The following is a 17,594-nucleotide window of genomic DNA, read 5'->3' as shown; positions in this document are numbered from 1 at the left end:
TTTGTTTGACGGAGGACCTGGAGATCCGGACCGCTTGATAATGCTGGGAACGCGGGGCAATCTCACGACGCTACAAAGCAGCCCTCACTGGTTTGCAGACGGAACGTTTAAAATAGCTCCCTGCATCTATTATCAGCTGTACACCATCCACGCATTGGTATCAGGGAGGGTAGTGCCAATAATGTATTGTCTGCTGAAACGTAAGACCACGGCCACCTATACACAAGAGTGTTCAACAAGTTGCTCGAACTCCAGCCAGGCCTGTCACCAGAAAGTTTCCTGTCGGACTTTGAGCAAGCAGCTATACATGCCTTCAAATCAATCTTTCCAGCGGCGACGGCAGCTGCTTGCTTTTTTCACCTGAAACAGTCGATCCAGCGACACATCCAAGAGTGTGGGTTCCTGCAAGAATATCGAAACGACTCGCGTTTTCGTGAGGCTGTCCAGCTCTTGCCGGCGTTGGCGTTCCTGAAACAGTCAGATGTTGCGCAAGGTGGGTTCACATTTTTTTTAATTTATATTGTTCAGAAAAACGCTGAAGAGTGGTCAATTGAGGAATTTAAACGAAATAATTATTTGTCATACGCCTTGCCACTGAAGGCCAAGCCTTTCTTACTTCGTTGCAACATCGAAATCGACGTTATAAAAGTGCATGTGGTTTATGAGTTATTTTAATTACTCTTGCGGGTTTAAGCTAGGGATAGTAGTGTCACTGAATTTCAGACCACGACCATATATCCGATGGGCAATTTCTTGTTAACCTTTTAATTGTATAACTTCGGCCGCGTCTTTTGCAAGCAGACGTAAAGAGCACACTGCTCATAGTCTTTCAATATTCTATGAACACGAGACGATATGTAAAGGAGCGTATCATGAATGCAGGGTTTGAAGACATTCAGGACCACGTCAGCAATCAAGACGCCAGCACATCGTCTGTCTTTGAATACTTCGAGCGCACTTACATTGGCGTGCCGTTCGGAAGAAACCGGACCCGCCGGGAGCCACCCTTCCCACCGTCCCTCTGGAGCTGCCATGAACGCGTCGTCGACGAGCTCCCCAAAACCAACAACAGCGTGGAGGCATGGCACAGAAGTCTGCAGTCTTCCCTCGGTTTCCAGCATCCAGACCCATACCGACTCATCGAAGCACTCAAAACCGAGCAGAGCCTCACCCAGCAGAAGATGGTCGACAGCCAAAGGGGATGCACACCGTCGGGCTCAAAGCCCTATGCAAAGATCTCGCAAAAGCTACGAAATATCTTGTCGCAGTATGACGCTCAGCCCCTCATTGATACCCTTTTGGGGTGCCGCTTTTCCTACATTATGTAAATTGAATGTTGAAGGAGAGCGAGTCAAATAAAATGTATTCTTCACGACATCATTTTTACTCTTGCCTCTGTCTCCAAGTTTGTTTTTCCTTCTATGGTGGATGTTAATCGGTAGCCAGAAGACTTTTAGCAGTATATCGTAAATATGCTGCTAAAGTAATGTCTGGGAATTTACGTGCCAAACCAAAGAAGGACATATCGCGTACTTTAGCGAAAGACTGATGGTGAATTCACTAAGTGAGCATCTTGGGAATTATTCTTATATTCTGCGGAAATACCTAAACTCTCGCTTACGTGGCGCATTATTTGCAAGACCTTCATGTCAGCGTCAAAACTACAAAAAGGTTGCCAGCGTACGATGAATCTCTAACTTTAAGGAGCTGTCACAAATATGTTTTCATTCACTTTGCAGTCTCCGCTATAAATGTAATCGTCCATGAGGTCCACAGTTAATTGCGGCTGTAAAACTAAGCGGTTGCCGAATAAGACACACTCATCCCCACTACATTTGAATTAAGATACGAAACTTGATTGACATTCATCCTTGCTGACATGTTTGGTCAGCGAAGCCGATGAACACAATGGCAATTGATGTTATGAGTACGTTTGACCTTCGACCCTATTTTTTCTATCAACGACACGGAAAAATCCGACAAACGTACCAACAACAGCTTCGCTGTAAAAGGAGGTTAGAACAATTGCATTTAATTGTTTAAAGCGTTCCGCCTGTCACCTTACGGGAATGCTTTTCGCTGAATGCCGATCGGTAACTCCTGTTGTGCTAGAAATTGTGGTTTACTACCAACTTCCGTGCCTTCCAAACTGGGTTCGACAGATCCAGTGGGGGGTCGCGAAGCAATATCTGCCCTGAGTATTTTTTATGGATTTCAGTTTAGCTAGTTTCAGCATACATTTTATTATGTTGACTGACACGAGTACTCATCATTGAATCATTGAAACTGACTCTTGTAGTCTCGTGAAAAGCGTGGGGGTGTCTCCGGCTTGCGGAGTTTGGTAAGCACCGAAATAGGCAATAAATTCCTTTATAACCTAGCGACAATAAATGAAAGGGTCAAGGAGGTTCGAAATTATTCGCGTAGAGAGAGGTGAAAAGCGCGCTCAAAGTTGCTACGTGCGTGCTGTTTTGTCGCTGTGCTGTTTTGACGCCGTGCTGTTTTGGCACGTGCTCTTCTGTCGCTGTGCCGTTTTGACGCTGTGCTGTTTTGTCGCGTGCTATTTTGACGCGTGCTGTTTTGTCGCCGTGCTGTTTTGACGCTGTGCTGTTTTGACGCGTGCTGTTTTGACCGTGCTGTTTTGTCGCGTGCTGTTTTGTCGTGTGCTGTTATGTCGCGTTCCCTGGGATATCCTCTTCAGGCATTTTAAAATATTTAACCATTTAATAATTCAGAGAATCACAATCATGATTACCATCGTCAATGGTTATATGTTTTCGTTTCCCTTTATCAGAAATGTATGGTAAAACGGTATTTTTAAATTTGCCGATATATTATGCCATGTGTAAGGGTTTCACATTCTTCCATTGCAATAAAATATTTTCTTTTTGGATCTAACTTCTGTCTCGGGAAATTTTACAGTACCTTCACCATTTATGAGCTTTATGAATGATAATATCCCTCATTAATTATACAGAAATATTTGATCATATTATCGTTTATGCTAGTTCATATTTGTTTTAATATCCAATCAACACTTTTATAAATACCATTTCCAAAGGTTTTTCCCGCATTTATTATAGTCTTCCTCAGACCATCTTTGTACTTTTTAAGAAATTTTATTTTTTCTTTAACAAAACTATATTGTGCTTCTAACAGTTTCTTTTTTTTTTTTTTTGCAGTTCATCACCAGCTTTTTTTATTTCCTTGCTTAGTTGTCCTTTTCGACTTCGAAATAATTATGCTAGTCTTATATATTCAGCTAATGATTTGGCAAGTTCATTTATATTATCCCAATATTCATTGAAGGTATCTTCCGAACGAGGTAGTTAAAATTCTCTATAAAAATCCCGACCAGAAGTTTCACCGATTTCTTCTGACTCGCGATCAAGGGTGCAGTAGTGGCTGGCAAACCCGGCTTATCTAATAATTGTGCAAGGTCAAATGGTGGTTCCTTTATCTTTGCATACTGATCTTGTATCGTCTCAGTCTGGTATTTAAGCTCTTGTAGCGGAATACTAACTCTAATTGCGTATCATTTCCTAATGATTCCTTCGCTTCTCTGTTATGTATCATTCGATCCTTAATTACTTTTTTATTCTTTATAATGTCCCTTAACATGTTGACGTACTTTACGGGATTTTTATCTATATAAACAATATTTTTTTATACTTGAATTTATTTGACGGCATTCACGGCACACTTAGTTTTAGTATAAAGGGTTGTTCTTTTCTTGCTCTAGTTTTAAGGCATATTTTCAACTTGTCTCTTGCACAGGGTTATTTCCCCGAACTTTGGAAATTCTCCGCAGTTGTGGCTATTTTTAAATCCGGTGATTTTACATTGGTTAACAATTACCGGCCGGTGTCACTGTTATGTGGATTTGCAAAAGTATTTGAAAAAGTAGTCCATAAGCGTCTTTACTTTTATCTAAGCCCGATGATAACTGAAGCTCAGCATGGATTTTTGAAGGGGCGATCGGTAGAATGTAACTTATGCTCATTTTTAAATTTCTTCAGCGCCAATTGTGTCCAGTAGGGGACAGGTGGATGCGATTCATTTCGACATGTCGAAAGCGTTCGACCGTGTTAGTCATGACTTACTTCTACAGAAGCTCGCTCTGCATGGTTTCAGCCCACATCTGTGCACGTGGTTTTCTAGCTTTACAAAAGGCCGTCGAAACTCTGTTCGTATTAAAGAAAGCTACTCCGACGAGTTTGTTTCTAAATCCGGGGTGCCCCAGTGCTCCATACTGGGACCGCTTTTGTTTATAAATTATGTTGTTTCCTGTGCTAGTGACGCAAAAATTCTTCTTGATACCCCGGGTATCTTTTGTAAGGGATCTTGGTGTCCGTTTTGACAGTTCACATTTTTTTTCAAAGAACACGTGTCTATAACTGTTAATGCTGCGTTAAGATAGTTGGGCATTATTTCTCGGTTATGTCGGCGGTTCTCATCACCCTCTTGTTTGTTGCATTTGTTTAAGTCACTAGTTAGATCACGGTTAAAATTTGGCTCGGTAATCTGGAATTCATTATCTCTTGGTCAGGCAACAGAAATCGAAGATGTACAAAAGCGGGAGATAAGAATTGTATATGACCGCTATATTGGAAGGATGTCTTTTTATCATTATGAAACGCTACTTCACCGTTTTGCATTATACAAACTTGCCGTGAGGAGGCAGTCCAAAGATTTAGTTTTTCTTCATAAAGTTCTTCATGGTCACGTCATGTCAATGGATTTACTACGATCCATTCACTTCAATGTTCGATCAAGGGCCAGCCGAAATGCATGAACGTTTTATCCATCTTGCATGTCCCCTCTATCGCCTTTGTCACGGATTCAATTGGCCTTCAATAAGGAACATCGCCTTGATAATTTCATGTGTCTTCGGGGATTTACTTCGCTTGTTCGTGAATGGATGCCTTTTGTCAGATATCTTAATGAGATTTTTTGTGGCATTTGTATTTTGTATTTTAGTTTTTGCGGTATTTGTATTTTAGTATTTTAGTGCAATACAGTGGAGATTGAATAGTTGTTTGTGGGCACAGAAAATAAAAGAATTATTATTATTATTATTATTATTTTATTATTGTTATTATTATTATTATTATCAAATAATTAATATATATAAAATAATCAAATATCAAATCAAATGCTGGAATAAAATATTATTATTATTATTATTATTATTATCAAAAGACGACGACGACGAGAGCGGGAGATGTTCCATCGGTGTGCTCTCCGATTTTCGATCTGTACATATTGTCATCTGAGACGTCGCCATCTCTGAGCTACGCGAAGACGGCCCTAAAGAAGCTCAGGTCGTTGAGCATAGGGTCTGGCCCCGACCACCGCACCGCGGAGCAGGACCTTTAGATCATCTACCAGTTCACTGGAACGAGGCCTAACCCACCCCTGCCATTGCGCTGGACCCTGGAGCATAGAAGCTCCACTCAGTTGCGATCGCCGTCCATCGACCACAGCCACCCTCGAGTCATCTACCCGTGGCCTCTCACGGGTGCTGTTGCCGACACCACTGAACGTCCCACCCGTTGTCAGACGTTCGTCCTTGTATTGGCCTGCGGCCCGTGATCATTTCAACCCCAGCCCCAGGCTATACTACGTTGGAGGTCAGTCACCCAGCGACCTTCGTTCATTGTGGCCCGGCAACTGGTCGCCCCTACACTACTGAGCTTCTTCTGGCCCGCGTCAAGCTGGTGTCGATTCAGTGCTTGGTTTGCCTGGCCTGCCTACTACTGCTCGCGTTTCTTTTCCTCCGCGCCTTGTGTCCACTGCGATCCGCGGCCATGTACCTAACCTGCGGCGGGTGTCTAAAGCCCATCTCGCCTGACGGTCGCCTCATGACGTGCTCAACTTGCGCTCAAAACTACCATCTCGGAAAGGTATGTTCCGGCATCGCCGATTCGACCTTTGCCACGATGAGTCTCGAGAAAAAAGAAAAATGGCGATGCAGAGCTTGTCGATCGAAAGGCAACAACTCCACTCCGGACGGAGCCAACGAGAGTAGTGACGTGATCTCCCAGAGCGATTCCCCCACGCTCACGGGACAAATCTTCGAAATCAATAGAAAATTAGACTCTCTGCTTTCCCTGAAGACTAGCGTAGATTTACTAATGGAGCTTCCAGGGAAGGTGAATGAGATACTTCTTTTGAAGCCCTCAATAGAGCTTATGAAGGCATCTGTTGAAGTGAAGACTTCCATCACCTTCTTAGCGCAGAAATATGATAGCCTTTTAGAAGCAACATCAGTGCACGAAAAAGAAATCAAAGGTATTCACTCTGAGATGGAAGCTCTGCGGCTCACGGTGTCTGAGCAGGCCAACACTATCCAAGCCTTGCAATCAGAGATAAATGAGACTGAGCAACATAGCCGCCTTTCCACCATGGAAATTCAGGGAATGCAAGTTGCTTCCAGCGAGGCACTTGCTCCTATTTTAGTGGGGCTTGCAGACAAGCTTGGACTCAAAGGACACCTACCATCTGATGTCCTGTCGACACAGAGGATACAATCCAAGCGAGATCAGAATCCAACCATTCTGGTGAAATTTGCGTCAGTTTCCATCAAAGACCGATGGATGCAGGCACGTGGCAAGCTTAGGCACTTGGCTAGTGAGGGCACACCGGGCAAAGTATATTTCAATGAGAACCTCACACCATCTAACAGGGAACTCTTCTGGCTCGCTCGCTCGCGCGGAAGGGAACGTGGATATAAATTCGTCTGGGTAAAGAACGGGAGAATTTTCGCTCGAAAAGAAGAGGGCGTCCCTCCCGTGAGAATATCTCGAAAACGTGATATCGATCTTATCACTTAACCGTCATGACAAGTTTTTCCCAGTATGCCGACTTTACTTCGTTTAGTGACACGCTTGCTTCGTCTTCCACAGATCGTTTCGCAGCTGTACACGTTAACATTCGTAGCATTCGTAAATACTGGGACGAATTCAAGGTAATTAGTACTAAAATCTGCGACCAAGTTGATGCATTTATTTTGACCGAGATAAATGTAAGCGTTGAATGGCTACCACAATTCACAATACCAGGGTTTCATAGTTTCTTTTACAATCGTGTCAATACTAGAGGAGGTGGGATCGGTGTCTTTGTCAGGGACTCGTGGTCAGTAACTAAAATCGATGTCTCCTTTAAGAACTCAGAAAGTCTGGCTCTTAAGATTTCAAACTTCAGCCATGAAATATCGTTGCTAGCAGTTTACAGACCTCCTTCCTCAAACTGTAATAGCTTTTTAGATGAGCTGAGAGAACACTTGCGGGGACTAACTAATGAAGTAAATGTGTGGTTAGTAGGTGATATCAATATTGACATGCTTAAGGGTTCCAAATCACACGTCTGCGAATATTTATCTCTTCTTTCGGATCATGGTATAACATCCACCATTCAAAGCCCAACGCGAGAGGAAGTGCTAAATGGGAATCTTGTTTCTGCATGCCTTGACCATATTAATGTCCGCGCTTCTGATGCTTCCATTCAGTCCGCCGTAATTCTTCAAAAACTAGCCGACCACTACTTTGTGGCTTGTCAATGTATCTTTACTAAGGCAGTTCCTGTGACTGAGGCAAGGTACCGCTTTGAGAAGCTTGACTTGAAAATGTTCGATCGGCTCATTGCCGGTTATGACTGGGCAGCTTTGTTGTCATCTGTCAACGGCGAAAATTTATATAAAAATTTTACTAGTGTTATACAAAAATTTCGAGGCCAATCAAAGAAGGTTGTGCATGTCAAGAAACGCAGGCCCACACTGCCCTGGATGACTTCTGAAATACTTGAGGCCATAGGACTCAAAGAGCAACTGTGGAGAAAGAGTCGACGTTCTCCCAACAATGCCGCTTTCAAGCTGGATTGTAAGATCCACAGGAACCGTGTAAACGCTCTCATTCGTTCAGCGAAGCGGTCCTACTTTGCTAAAAAGATCTCTGACGCTGGTTCTGATGTCAGGAAAACTTGGTCCATTATCAATGAATTTCGTGGCTGCCTGAAAGCGAACGTAGCCGATAGTCTAATTAAACATTTCGGCACTGATCTCACTCTTACTGTGAACAAGTTCAATCGTTCCTTCGCAGGCGCAGGCGTTGTCGCATCTCACTGTGCTGGGGATCGATTGCCCGCAGCCTCGTCAATCTCGGAATCTGCATTTCTTCCTTCTTTAACGGAGCCAGACTTGCGTTCTTATCTTTTTGGGTTTAAACGTTTCCGGTCGGCCGGTGTGGATGGCATTGCAGTAGGTGACCTATGCCGGAATTATGACTCGTTAAAGGACGTACTTCTCGTTCTGATAAATAACATTCTGGATTCTGGCATTGTCTACAACGAATTAAAGCAAGCTCTGGTAGTTCCGCTTTTTAAGGGTGGTGTACGAAACGAGATTTCCTCGTATAGGCCTATCTCTATACTGTCTTGTATTTCACAGATTCTGGAGAAACATCTTTTTGTCGTTATGTCAAGTTTTCTTGAGAAACACGCAGTAATATCGCCAAACCAATACGGTTTTGTCGCTGGTCGTGGTACCACCAATCTTCTAGAAACCTTTTCAGACTTCCTTCACTCTTCTTTCGAACGCAACATGTATGTGTGTGCACTCTTTATCGATGTCGCTAAAGCGTTTGATACAGTAGACCATGACATCCTCCTAGACAAGCTGTATAGATTGGGATTTCGTGGCCCATTTCACGCACTGCTCAAATGTTTTCTTACAAATCGCACACAGGTTGTAGCGGTAGGCAATGTCCATAGCGCAAAGGCCCTCCTAAGATCTGGAGTCCCTCAGGGTTCGATTTTGTCACCACTGTTATTTAACATATTTGTGAACGACATTTCATCATCCATTACCAATTCAATAATGTTTCAGTACGCTGATGACACTGTTTTGCTTTCTCGCCATCTAGTGTACCAGCGTGCAGTGGACATGCTCCAACTGGATGTAATTAGCGTCATGGACTGGTTTTCGGTAAACAAGCTTCGAGTAAATGCCTCTAAAACAAAGCTTATATGTTTCTGCAATCCCTTAAAGAATATAGGGTTGACCTATCCGCTATTTCTCCACAACTCCGGTTGCTTGTGTACTCAGTGTGATCCTATAGAATATGTTAGTTCGATCAAATACCTAGGCATTTACTTTGATTGCGATCTTTTTTGGACTACTCATATGACGCATCTTTGTCAACGGCTGAGGTCAGTGTCTTGTATGCTATACAACATAAAACGATTCCTACCTTTCTCCATCAGGAAAAGGGTTGTGCACGCTCTGGCCTACGGTGTACTAAGGTACGGGATCACAATTTTTTTTAATTGTCCACTCTTCTGGCATTCCAGAATTGACCGAATTCTAAACGCAATCCTCAAGAACGTCACGTATAACACACCATTTTCGCCAACGCTAACTTGTTTGGTTCGCTTGAACTGCCCTCATTCCACTCCCTCTTTCTCCAAACGGTGATCTGGCGCCACTTCTGGGAGAGCGAATTTAAGGTCAAAGTCAAATTGGACGTTTAGTGTTTATACAGTGTAAGGTTGGTCTGCCAGTAGGGGCGACACTGGTTTACACTGTAGATGAGCAATTTTGCCAGTGCAGTACAACTGCTAGCCTGGGGTCTTTAACGTGCACCACGCAGTAGTGATACACGACCGCACGCCGGTACGATGCTCATCCAGATCGAAACGGGCAGGGGTGGGGCTCGAACCCAGGATCCCTGGGTTCTGCAGCGCGAGCTTTCGCTCCACGCGCGTCGAGCTGGGTGTGCGCTTCAGCCCACTCGGCCACCGATCCCCCCTCGAATTTAAGGTCCCATCAGATTCGCCGCGGGAACTTAGGACTACCTCTCGTTTCGACATACCACGAGTGAGAACGCGATTTGGTGAAAGTAGGCGCGCTTTTTATGTGCCGAAAGTGTTCAATGATTTACCAGACTCAATATTTTCCATTACCTCAAACAAGAAATTAAAGAAAACTCTAAAAACAACATTTTCTGACGTATCGCGACAGTGACTGTGAGCTTCATATGATATCGGTGAAACGTTGATTATTCTGTTTGCGATATTATTTTCCTTTTCATTTCTCAATTTTGTCCCGAAGTAGATTGTTGTTTTATCTGCATCATCGTGAGGCCCTAAGACCTCTGCGAGTTTGCCCAGTGATTTTTTTTTTCGTTGGTGCTCTTTTTCTTTTTAGTGCCCTACACTATTTGTAACTACAGTCTTGGTCTGTTCGTCCCGACGTTCTGCTTCGCCTTTCTTCAATACGGACGTACAAGTGTACGTGTGTGTGTGTGTGTGTGTGTGCGCGCCGATGAGTGCCGTTTTTTTATTTATTGCTCCGACTGATCTGCTGGCCCAGCGGCTAACTCCGTTGTTCGTCCTGCGGGAGCAATGACAATTCTTTGTGTAATTTTCTTCTCTTCTTTTATTTTTACATACTGTGTGACAATATGCGAGCTCGCCCTTTGATTCTTCTCTTGCTGGATCTGGTCCCACAAGCCCTTGCCGGCTTTGACCAGGTCCGAACCTGAACTTGGTAATTCTTCTCTCATGAATAAATATTATTATTATTATGTCCCTGTCCCTGTTCAGCGTAGCGTGGCACTACCTACCCTGCTTCGTAGGAGAGAACTTGCCGATATCTTATTTTTATACAAACTTGTCCACGCCATCACTGATTGCACGGTATTGACGTCAAGAGTACTCTTAAAAATTCCTCTAAAAACAACAAGGCAAAATGCGTCCTTCTGCAACAGGCGTCTACTCAACCTCCACGATCCTGTGTCCAGACTTGGGCATACTTATAATTCTTCTTTTTCTGAAACACTCGACATATTTAACAATAACACGCTGCAGTTTGTAAAAACGTTAAAGGCCATCACTTAAATTTGAACTGTATGCACTAACTTGCAGCGTTCACGCCGAAATTCCCCACTTTGAATGCATTTTTTTTTCTTTCTTTCTAGCAATTGGTGGTGGCGGTAGTACCATTAAGCTTATCGTGTGTTGTGACTTTGTGTTTACTTTTTATAATTTTTAAGTGTATTTTTCTAGGGCTTTTCCGTTGTGTGTGTTGTCCGTACTATTGCTTTATGCCCTGTTCTGCCTTACATGTTAACACAGTGCACCTGTACTAGGACCGCAAGGTTGTTCCTGGGCACGAATAAAAACATTGATTGATTGATTGATTGATTGATTGATTATTATTTCCAGTAGACTTAAGATATTTCACTATACTAGATGAAAGATTGTTTAGACTTTATCAGAGTCAAAGATATATATGTGGGAATGTACTAGTAAGGCCACTTCGAAATATAGTATATCGTCCAAGTGGTTCTGACAAAACAAATTACGTTTTTAATTTACAGTTTGACTATGTTTATTACAACAGGCTGTATCTGTATGCAAAAATGTTAAGAGAACAGCAATTCCTTCAGAATATTTATAAGAAACTGAGCGAAAAGACAGGTGAAGAAGTAGCATTCTTTACTGATGATGAAAATTATATAATAGACGTTTATGAATTTGATGAATCTAAACAAAATCTTATTGTTATTTATGATTTCGGAAATACTCGACATAAAAAAATCACGGGGAAAAGTTTGAGATATGTTTACCATATCAAGAAAGAATTGCTCAATCATATGTATCGCTCATGATTTACATAGCATTCCACCGGTATTAAAAATGAATTGCGAGTACATAACTTTGTTTGGATTTAAAGATAAAAGGATATATGACAACATTTAAAAGACAATTTGCATTATATGAATTTCAAAGGGTCTACACCTCTATAACACAACATAAATATATATTTTTTTACTAATTGATAAGGTGAATAATGAGAATAAAATAAATTTTGATAACAAATATTTTACTTAATTAATAGAACGAGATGCTGGGTTTTAAAGACAACCATTACAAGAATTAGAGGAGATCCGGGAAATTGAATTTCAATTAGATGATCAGGAAAATTATGATGTGAAAAAGAAAAAGTTGGTAAATGTTGAGAATCCATGTGAAAACCTTGATGGCGTTTATCTTAACTGCGATTGCGCAAATCTTTCATTGTTTTCTTTTTGGAAAGTATAAAAAGCTTCTTTTTTCCTTAAGAAAAGCAATTCTGCAAAAAGACAAGCGCGTCCTTTCTTTTTTTGTTTTGTTTTTGAGGAAGTAAGTTGGCCTTGGCAGTTCGCTGCTGCTTCCGATACGACTACGGTCTTCATTGTATTCTCGGGCTACTGCATGTGCGTATGTGTGCGTTTCTTTTCTGATGAGACTACGCGTTTTCCTGCTCTTTTTCAAGACCGACAGAAATGTGAACTTGCGCCTTGAGCAGAGGATGTCATCGGTGTGTAATTCGTGTTTGTGCGTGTGTGTGTGTGAGTGTGTGTACGTGACAATGTGAACATTTTCAATAAGCTTGCTGCAACTGCTGGGTCTAGTCCCACAAGCCCTTGAGGCTTTGACAAGACCTGGAACTTGATCCTGACTCTAAGAATTAGTTATTAAAGATTATTATTATTATTAGTATAACCTTGAAGAATACAAATAACGTAAAAAATTAAAAATATAATATTTTAATAGACAACCATAAAAAATTGAAAGAAGGCTATTAAATAATTTTAATTGCCATGTAAAATTAAAAGAAAACTAAAAAGTTCTAAGACTTGTGTATAGCATATATAAATAAATTTGAGCTAGCCTCCGAAAAAATAACAAGGTGTTGAACTGGGCGAGTCGGTAAAAGTTTGGCATGGTGGGTGTAAGAGCTTCAAAAAACGAAAAACAGCCTTTGTCCTGTCGTGTCTGTTTCCTTTCATCGTCCTCGTCCACCATGTCAAACCCCGAAAAAATATAATTTGAACCAGTTGATGGGATCTTGTTGACAAAGATATAAGATTTAAACATTATTTATATAATATTAAACTTGTATTTCCAAAAGAAAGAACACATAGAACGAATTCGTACGATAAGTTGGGATTTAGGTTGTTGATTACAGGAACATATAAGCCAATACAGCAAATCCATTGAATTATCGTTTACAAGCCTCTTTGTTAATTATGATAAAATTACTTTTATATATTACATTGAAGAATTGGTATCTTATATAAAAAACTTCATCCTTTTAGCGAATAATGTTCATATGCTAATGACCTTATTTTATCTTCTAAGATAAGTTTTTTTTAAAAAGTTCAAGAATAGTATTGTGGTTAGGATTGCCGTGTAGTTGGTTTAGTTCAGTGCTGTTTTATAATGTGAAATGTAATCCTAAAAAGGCCCCTAAAGCAGTTTGGAAAACACAATAAAACTCTGATTGATTGACTCTGATTGATTAATTGATTGATCCTGAAACGTTAGAGCTTTTTTCGTTACCATCTCGGTGTATATTTCATGGTTTTTCAACCTTATCGCATTTTGGTTTATGACTGTCGTCTTCGCGATGTATTTATAATGCTCAACGGTCATTAGATATGGAAGTAAAGGGTGGTTCACACACTCGCGTGAGCCCGACCGAGTGCGACTGCAACGGCTTGCGACGTTAATCCTTTTACGGGTTGCTATGGCAACGTGGTTTTAAGCCGCTTACAACCGCCATTGCTGCTGCGTGGCGCGATCGTAAGTGGCTTAGAAAACAGTTGCAGTCACACTCGGTGGGACTCAACGCCAGTGTGTAAATCGCCCTTAACCGTCATGGTTACGCTGGCTGACTAACTAAAGTCTGGTGATCAAATTTTAATTTTTTTGGTTTTATGGGCTATGTTGCAACCGAAGTATTGATGGCAGTTACTATTAGGTGCTAGACCAATTTAAAGAATTTTAAAGGAGGCAAGTTTTACTATATAATCAGTTTTTGCGTCCTTTTTATATCAAAATTGATCGCAATTTTGATCACGACACCCTTGATCATCCTAATGGGAAGCTAAAAAGGTCCTTGAAATCGAAAAAAAAAACAAAAAAAAACTGTGAAAGTTTTGATGCAGGCATCTCGATAATAACGAGTCTTGAGTTTTCTTTCTGTTCTTCTAGTATGAGCGTCGTAATCGCCGATTGACGAAGCCTCGCCCGAGCGCTGGAAAGCGCGAGAACGGAGAGAAAACTATAGGTGACGTCATCGACGGGATCAATAACTTTTGCTCACCACTTAACTGGCTCGGTAATGCCTATGAGGACGAGGCTTTGGACAGATAACTGGGGGCAATGAGGCTCACCGCATGCCCCGCGGCAATGGCTGCACGTATTTTTCGACATAAATACGGTTTAAGTTTACTTTTGCCAAAGTACCATCACTGAATTCATAAGACGAAAAGCTATAAAGTCCGCTCATAACTCAGAATCATTGAAAAGTGCTCCAGCTTATCCTTTAGGGCCGCCATTGAAACAATTTTTTGTGTATTTCATTATCCCGCCCCTCATCTGAAGTCTCTGTATTGCGGCCGTTGTAGCAACGTAAATAAATTGATAGAATTGAACGTGAACGTTTGACATATAATGCATGGAATAACGAAATAAGTCGGGTTACTTCTAAAGCATCCAATACAGGCTTGTCAGCTCGCACGCTTGAACACTGCCGTGACTGCCTTGAATTTATCGTCCGTCCTGCTGAAGGTTGCAGGGACCAGACGCCTTCATCCCGCACCTCCGGTTTACGCGTTCGACATCAGCGCTTTCACGAAATGCCATTGCTTCTTGCTCCGTCTCACAGCTGGCGTTGGGCTCTTTGTGCTTGCCCACAAATGGACGACGCTCAGGTACCATATGTTGTCCCCTGTGCACGGAGCCAAACGTGCCTTGTCAGGCTGGGAGACATTCAGCTGTCCAGATCTGTGAAGTGGCCGACACCGTTGTGTGACTATTGGCACATGTCCTTGCTTCTGCGTACGTGAGCTCATAGAGCCTGACCATGGTGTGTTTGAGCGAGGTCATCATCGTCTGCGCCATCTTGGTAGCGGGCAGCGAGCATGTCGGTGAGCTGACGAAGCCGCATGATCACGATGGAACTGAACAGCGCTGACTGTTGGGCGAGTTGGTGCTGAATTTGAGAATGCATATCGTAGCGATCAACGACAATGACAAAAGGAGGAGAAATGGACACCGTGCACTGTGGACTTCATGCACTGTGCGTGCAGCGCCCAGTTCTCCTCCTTTCGTCCTTCTCTTTGAGCGCTACCGTGTCTTCAAAAATTCAGCATGATGGGTTGTTCACATAAATTTGACTTCTCTGGTATGGTCTGTTGGATGCTGCTTGAGTCTTAGAAATATTGTACAGAACGTTTCCTGTTGGTTTTAAAGGTTTGTTTCAAAAGGAGCCGTGAACGCTACACTAATAAGATCTGTGCAGGTGAGTTATATATGTCCCGATGGATATAATTTAGGGGGCTAGTCGTCATGATAAGTCCAATAATTCACTAAACTGTGTTAATTAACCTTTTAATTGGTGAATATAAAATTATGGTTTTAATTAAAAACTTGCTGAAGGTAATTGAAAACAACCAAATAAGTGAGTTTTAGGAAAATTTGGAGTGCGTGGGAAGCGTGCTCTAAAGTTACCACCTGTGCCATGGGCGCAATGCTAACAATGCAAAAACGCGAATAAAAAAAATACAAAAAAACGCGTGCGCGTTTTTGCAATATTAGCGTAACTGGTGTTGCAGTCTATTTAATATGGTTTCTACTGACGCTTAGCAAATTTTAAATTGTAACCAAATCTTTCTCTTCAATGTTTAAAAAAGTGTAATAAACAAATTTTAGTTAAATAACCCACTTAGTGCGATACCCCTTATATTATATCACCATGGCCGTATAACTCATTGGCACATACCCGCATTAATGTAGCTTTCACGTTTTTCAGGCAGTGGGGTAGCTTCGTATTTTTTAGTATTCTTAAAATTTTTCTACAAGGGTCATTAGAGGTTGACCGGGACGTTTTTCCATAATAAATCGCTGTACAAGTGTAACATGATGAAACGTGTGGACGAAGTTCATGTAATCCATCCTGCTCCCAGAAGGACGTATTTGACGCACGCGCAGCACGTGCAGCTATCATGGCGGCGCGCAATGTGTGTGGACTCTGTAGCTGTGGAGCAGCGGTGCGAATTTCTGGTAAGGGAGAAAGCTAAACTATCATTCATTTTGAGAAGATTGCAAGCACAGTATGATGAATAAACGATATGCTGCGGACAACGGGATGTACGAATGGTGTCAACAGTTTGGCGAGGGGCACGTTCATGTCACTGCAGTCAGGCACGTAGCCAGGGGGGCGGCCCATGGGGCCCAGTACCCCCCCCCCCCCCCCCCGAAATCTTTCATTTTGCTGGGACCTCCTCTCCCCCCTCCCCCTCATACAGCATTTTGTAATGAACGGCTCCCCCCCCCCCCCCCCCCCCCCCCCCCCCCCCCAAAGAAACAATATCCTGGCTACGTGCCTGACTGCACTCATATGCAGCCCGGTTCTTTCAAAGCCAATGGAATCAGGGATCTGCTAAAATGGTGACAGCGGTGCCTGGACGCGGACGAGGAATGCTTTTAAAAAAGGACGTAGTTCTACGCTTGTCGGATTTGTCGTTTCTTATGTAGTTGTAAACGTCCCGGTCAATCTTGAAAGACCGTTTTATGCTGTTGCGCATATCGCGCGAAGGACAACGCTTTATAAATGGAAGTTCAGACACGTTTAGTTTTAAATAAATAAAATCTCAAAGGACCAGGAACCAAAAAAATTAGGTTGTGTGTATGTTTATACAGCCTAGAACTTGGTCTGCCTCCAAGGGCGACGAGTCTCCCAGCTGTAGATGAGCAATTTAGCCAGTGCAGTACAACCGCTAGCCTGGGGTCTTTAACGTGCACCACACAGTAGTGATACACGACCGCACGCCGGTACGATGCTCATCCAGATCGAAACGGGCAGGGGCGGGGATTGAACCCAGTATCCTGGGTTCTGCAGCGGGAGCTTTCGCTCCACGTGCTCCGAGCTGGACCAGGAACCATTTTGTACGATTGGTGTCTGTGATATATTTTATTCGCGCTCGATCCAAAATCATAAGCGAAAGGTCCGCAGTAGGTTTCTAGGATCGTCTATTCAAGGCTCACAGTCAGCACTTAAATTTATGATTATAATTTAGGGCCTAGATATTTTTTTATATTGCAAAGCTCATCTCTGCAAATAATTTTGATCAAAACTTCTGATTCATTAAATTAGTTTTTAAAGCAGTTCACTCATACGAACGCCACATACAACAAACTTCATTGCTTTCCAAACCATATGCAATATACGTTTGTATTGTTTGTTTTTGTAGAAGAAACTTATATAACATGGTGCGTTTTCAAATTTCGTTCAAGTTCAATGCGCTTTAAACAAAGTAAATAAAAAAAATGTTTTCGTTTTTAATTTTTATGTTGGAGGCATATAACTGGCTCTAGATAACATGGCCACTTACTCTCAGTGCGAGGTAAGGGGTTGAATTCTGCTCGTTTTTCCCAGATATCTTTTCTGCGACTGGGCTAGAGAAAAAAAATATCAACGTGTGTTTTATACGTTATGAATGTCAAGTAGCAAGCGCTATTTAGTAAAAGTACAGAAATCTCTG

The sequence above is a fragment of the Ixodes scapularis genome, unplaced genomic scaffold (genome assembly GCF_016920785.2).
Source record: "Ixodes scapularis isolate PalLabHiFi unplaced genomic scaffold, ASM1692078v2 PGA_scaffold11__112_contigs__length_91849675, whole genome shotgun sequence".
In the NCBI taxonomy this organism is placed as follows: domain Eukaryota; kingdom Metazoa; phylum Arthropoda; class Arachnida; order Ixodida; family Ixodidae; genus Ixodes; species Ixodes scapularis.
This window is presented reverse-complemented; position numbering follows the sequence as displayed.